This window comes from Cyprinus carpio, chromosome B16 (genome assembly GCF_018340385.1).
Source record: "Cyprinus carpio isolate SPL01 chromosome B16, ASM1834038v1, whole genome shotgun sequence".
Lineage (NCBI taxonomy): Eukaryota > Metazoa > Chordata > Actinopteri > Cypriniformes > Cyprinidae > Cyprinus > Cyprinus carpio.
Genome location: NC_056612.1, coordinates 26,236,835 through 26,242,834, shown reverse-complemented (window position 1 = coordinate 26,242,834; position 6,000 = coordinate 26,236,835). Strand labels below are relative to the sequence as shown.

Below are 6,000 nucleotides of genomic sequence, written 5' to 3'. Positions count from 1 at the left end.
TATGTGCATTTTCTGGGTTAATAGGTCTTTATAGATTCTGTGCAGTCAGTGATGTACACAATGTTGATGATGTTTCACATCGTAGCTGCTACTGTACTGTGAACTTTAGCACGGCTGCAATGCTGCATTATCCAAGCATCACCCAGAACTGTCTTTTTCAAAAGGCTCGTTTTATGATTTGCATTAATGTGTGCAAATCAAAGCTGATCAATGTTTCTCTCCAGCACACATGAAGCCCTCTTGTGGTCACTCTGGGGAACAGCGCATGGAAGTCTTGTGCTGTGTTCTTAATCCACATGATGGTGAGTTGAATCCAAAGGCAGTCCTGCAGTGTCAGATATTCTGTGTGCTCTTCATACTGTATCACTCTCTCAGGCTCAAGGAGTTTCCCCTGATCTCTCCTGCTCGAGATTACTCCCCTGAAACTAATGTGTGACGGTGATTCATACAGAGAACCTGAAAATTATGAATGCCACTGATAAATGAAACCATCTTGGCTTTTGTGGAGTCCCGAAGCCACTATTTGGGCGAGTTTTCTGAGAAGCAGTTACAATGTGATGGTGACAAGAAACGGCTGTAACGATAACAGCAGTTATTTGAATTAATATTTGGCTAATATGGCAAATAATAACTCTGAATCGATTCAATCCAAATGAATTCACTTCCGTTTTTTTTAAACAGAAATATGTGGTCACAGACGCTTTGGAAAACATTGACAGATTTTCTCTGTGATTATGTAAATTTTGGCCTAGTTATCAAGTCCGAGGTGTCATTGTTTTTGGAAATTTACAGATGCTTGTTTCCGTGATGTGAGGTTAAACATAGCACACTGTAGCATCTGCCTTTCCGTTCATACGACAATAATACCGCAACAAACACACAAATGCAAAAACATATTTGGACAGACACCCTTGAGCTCGTGCTGTAGCAACAGGTGATGCTTGCCAAGTCCTTTCTGAAAGGTTGTGTAGGTGAGAACGGAGAGTGTTGGAACACATTTTGCTCAGTGTTTTTTATTTTTTGCGCTGCACTCTCAGACTTTGATATAATATTCCCACATGTGTCTACTAGAAAATAAAGTTGCTTACAAATCTACAGCTCATCCTAAAAACGTGTAAATTAGTGTCAAGCATGAAGAGTGCTGTTGTTACAGTTGACCCCACTGGTTACTAAAGCATCGATCTTCTGCATGCATATTTTTTTGTATCGATTCATTCAAAATGTAGTTTTTAAATTACAATCTGTGGAAATATAGCATGTGTGGTAATAAAACATAGGCCTATTTAGTATTTCTTTTGTGGGCCAAATATAATCACACAATGACACCAGTTCTGTCATTTAACATCCACACATCAAATAAGCTACCTTAAAATGATTTGAACGCAGTTTCTGTCACTTCAGGAGGCTGGCGGTCATGTATGATGATGTTACAACACTTTCTGGTCTGCTCTATTCATTTAAGGTTTCCTCAGGTTGCATCATGTTTGTAATTTCTATATGGTAACAATGCATGTTTGCATTACAGTAATGAATAAGCATGCTGATATTATTCTGTGTGTGTGGATGTAAAGTAACAGCCTGAGAGGGTTTTCACACCCAGTCCAGAGGAGTATTCAAATTCGAATTATTTCAGATCACAATGTGTAATTTGATTTTTTGATTTTTTTTTTTTTTTATCAAAACTTAGTCTTTAGAATCAAAACAGTGTGCAGCGTTACTTATTTCCCTTTCATCAAAGGGAGGAAATTCTGAAGCTCTACTGGAAATCTGCATCGGAGATGATGCTATCTGATGTATGTTTATGTCGAATAAATGTCAAATGAACTATGGTTTAAAAGCTTTCTAATAACGTGAGCTTCGGGTCGGATGACTCACATTTGAAAGGATTCATTCTCATCATCATATCTGGTACAAAACTCCTGCAGAGCTACAGTTTGAATAGTTTCTTTTTCCGCATTGAATATTAAAATAAAATCCATATGGTAGATCTTTATGTTTTTATCGCGAGGTGGTAGTTTTAAAGCAATATCTGCTACTGTTATTAAATGGAGAAGAGGATAAAATATTAAAATAATTTTTAATGAGAGAAAATTGTAGTAAAACGTCTTTAATATTGTAGTATGAATTACAACTTCATTGCATAAATTGCCGCTTAGTGTGTATCTAAACTGAATGATTAAAACGGACAAAAATCTACAACTCCTAAATCAGCACTCGGACAGAAATGAGAGAGAATTCTATTATGCAAACTTTAGAAATGAACCTACACTGAAGTGACAAAAATGATTATATGATCATTAGGCTATTAAATTAAATAATATAGGGTATGGAATATATTAACATCCGCTTCAAATGCGCATTTACTTCTTCACAAGATTGTGTTCTCTTTATATTAATTTGGTTTTTAATCTCGCACGCGCGTAATTGAAAACTTATTGATCTATAAACAAGCTTTAAAAATCAAATGTTTTCTAGTATTAAGATCCGCAAGTGTGTGTGTGTGTGTGTGTGAAGTCGCACATGAAATCCAGTGACTAGAAGTGTAAACACACCGTGGCTGCGGATGGCAAGTTTTAAATAATTTTATACAGTCCTCCTTACTGACATTTTTTAACATGTGGTGCGTAAATATGAGAATGGCTGAGTGTGAAAGTGGATGAGTCCCTGGAGAGCGCGCATGGAGACGCGCCGCTCCAAAAATCAAAGTGGGGCAAGAAGACGCGGTGCGCCACAGCTGGCAGATTGTCTTATGTCGACGGGGAGGGGCGGTTCGTTTACCTGACACCCCTCTCATCGAGCTCGAACCCTCCCCCTTCTCTTGCGCTTCTATCCCGCATCGCAGCCCACGTTGCGCGCAGTCCGTGCGCTTCCAACTTCAGCGGTACGCGCAGGGACATCTCCATCTCCATCAGCGAGCAGAGCTGCGGACGCGTGCCGGCTTTGGATCTCTCAACGTGGGGACGAAGTTAAACGAGCCTTCTCAACTTTTGGATGGAAAACGAGCGCTTTCTCGGAGATTGCTAACTTCTCTAAGGTATTGTAGTGCTTCTTTTCTTTCTCGGATGTCTCTGAGCATCTGCTCCGAACGCAAAGCTGCTGTATATTTAACGAGCAGTCAGATCTGTTTGCTGTCCTTTCTTGTCAATAGATAAACAATTGACAACGAGGGGGGGAAATCGTTCGTGCATACGTTCAGGTGCAACTGATTGTCTTCTATTCGTCTTTTATATATCCAGGTATTTTATGCGCTGCATACTGGTTGGAAATCTCTATATGTAGATTTTAATTTTTTTTTAAGTAGGAAAAAAAATCCAATTTTATGGAGTCAAGAGGCAGACATGCTCCTAAATAAGATGAAATGACTAATATGACTAAATGATTCTAAATAAAACTGACTGTCAGCCTGCAGAGAATCACATCACACTGTTTTCTTTTTCTGGTGTGATGTAAAACTTTATGTCTCGTATGCTCAGGACCCCGTGCAACTGAGTGTGACATTTGTGCTTGTAAACATGAGAAAGGTTGAGAAGCATTTACGTGCAAAGAAAAAAAGGCGACAGATCTGACTTTAGGGAGTTAAGATGCAGAGACACATTTGTGAGGAATAATATTTAGGGAAATGAATGTAAATAATGCAGACATAATCATATTAATGCATGTTAGTCAGAATGTCTATTCTTTTTGCACTCATTTAAATTTCTTAAAAAATATCAGACTGTCAGTACATTTGCATTAGGGAAAGTACTAATAATCAGTGTATGTTCAGCAGCTCAGCACTAAAAATAATCATACCCAACTGAGATTAATACATTTCCACATTTTTGACCTGAAATGCTTGCATTTAGGCACTTTTTTAACAAATTAAAAAATAAAATGCATCTCTGTGCTTTTAATTCATATCTACCGCTCTTAATTGGCAATTATATGGGGTGTGATAGAATAAATTATATTACAAAGTGGTTCATTAAATGTTGCATTTAAATTTATGTACATTACTGTTATGGTTATGGGTAGCGACCGTACATTACTATTATTATGTTTCACTTTGGTATGTTGATGAAGAGCAGAGAGCAGTTGTAGGAAGTGCATGATGTTCATCACTCGTGGGCAAGATGCTGTTCACAAATGATATTTGTGAAAATGTAATGAATTAATCAGTGATAATATTGATCATATGGAATTCAGTCGAGGACAGTAATAAGAATATTATTTCTGTGTGTGGCTGACACACTTTTTGCAATCTCATTTGCAGTGCGAGGTATATCTGATTCCTCATTAACAGGTCAATGTGGTAAAAACGAGGTTATTCTTCTTGAGATTACTAGTTATCGGGGGTAGAATTAGTGTGGTTGATCTGGTCAGTGTTTCTCAGAACAGAGCTCGTGAATAGAGCTTTTCCTGCTAGCGTCAGGTTTGCTTCTTGTAAGTGCTGTTTGACATCAAAGTCGCTGCTTTTAAGCAGGTTTTCTTCACTTGTTTCATTCTGACATCTTCTCCACGGTGTCACGTTAATGTACAGTCTGTTGATGTGAAACCGTGTGGGTCTCCTTGATCTCGACTTGAAAGTTGTTAACCATTTTTTTGTATTGGCATCACCTATACACATTTTTTCGGCTGGTTGTTGTTGTTGTTATGCTTACTCTGATTTATATGATAACCGAGCCTGAATCATCGTCTGTGATGATATCGCTGTCCCAAATCTCAGCGCAGTGGCATAGTCTGGCACGCTTGGACGGACCGTGAATAACGAAGATGCTACGGCATACAGATGTGTGTTAAAATGATAGTAGGAGACACGTCTGCTATGATCAGTTTTGTCAGTTAGGCCCTAAATGCGTAGCACATCCTCAAGCAGCAAATAACTACAGGAAGTCAGAGTAGCTTCTGAGAGAGAAGGTGATATTGTTCAGCTCCTTGTACTGCAAGTGGCCTTCAATTTGGGGGTCAGAAAGGTCAAACTGCTCTCTAAACCCTTAATAACACAACTTCTCACCTCTTAATGTCGAGAGATGAAGTTGCATCTTTGTCAGGGAGAACTGCGTGTGCATGGTTGGTTTCCTTACCGTTTGTTTGAGATTTTTTGAGACATTATTATGCGGGGTGGTTCACTTATTTTCAGCGTGCACCTGAGAGTATAATCAAGGCAACTCGTCCTTGATGAATTATTTCCACTCCGTCTCGCATGATTTGTCCTGTTGTAAGTGACAGCAATCGAGGTGCAACCTAAAATTCCTCGCCTCCCAGATGAAGGACTTCTTGGTTGGTCTGTGTCTGATTCATGTACAGCAAAGTCAAGAGTGATTTCTGGGGTAAAACCATTAATCGTCTTTACCATGGCGGTAATGAACGCTAGGCTGAAATAACAGCTCAGCAAAGAGAAGAATTATACTTGTGGTTAGAGCACGGTAAATACCTGTTTAGCTGCCAGAGTATGCATGTATTAGACTGTCGCCAGCAAATAAGAGGTCTGTCTCGTTTTTTAATATGTGGCTGCTTGGAGATTCCACCCTGTTTGGAAAGAGCTGTTATGATTTCTGATAGTTAGGAAAGGTAACAATGAATCAGAGACTTTTGATGACAAGCTCAAACCAGTTTGGGAAAAAAAAAGAAGAAAGGAAAATCACGGATTGTTTGTGCATACTTGGGCTCTGAGTCAAGCATGTAAAACGGCAGACGATCACATGCAACTCGAGAATAATTTAGCAACGTTTTCCAACTTTTTTCCCGAGATGATTTGCATATATCAGCAGCTATTTGACGCCGGTGTTAAAATCCGCATCTCGTCTCATGTTTGATTCCTCAAGCGCTATCTCTCTCTCTCCTTTTTTTTTTTAAAAAGATTTTTACGTGTTTGCCTGCTTTTATCTGGTTTTGAGAATCTGCGCTGGATCTTTTCAGAGGACAAAGCGTCATGTCGATTTGGTCATGCTTAGGCTAAATGACATTTGTGTAAAATCAGAAGAGCAATATAATCATTCTCCGCAGCACCATCACTAATAC

At 38.9% G+C, this 6,000-nt stretch overlaps 1 protein-coding gene across 5 annotated transcripts in view; it reads left to right on the top strand.

Annotated features, from left to right (window-relative positions):
• The first annotated feature begins 2,818 nt into the window (after positions 1–2,818).
• LOC109105506 (DNA-binding protein SATB1-like) overlaps positions 2,819–6,000 on the top strand; it is a 56,428-nt gene continuing 53,246 nt past the window's right edge. For 2 of the 5 annotated variants that reach the window (XM_042741737.1, XM_042741735.1), the window contains exon 1: positions 2,819–3,034. The gene's annotated coding sequence lies outside the window, so the exon portion shown is untranslated. The remainder of the gene's footprint in view (positions 3,035–6,000) is intronic. The other 3 variants (XM_042741736.1, XM_042741732.1, XM_042741734.1) reach the window with 2 other exon arrangements.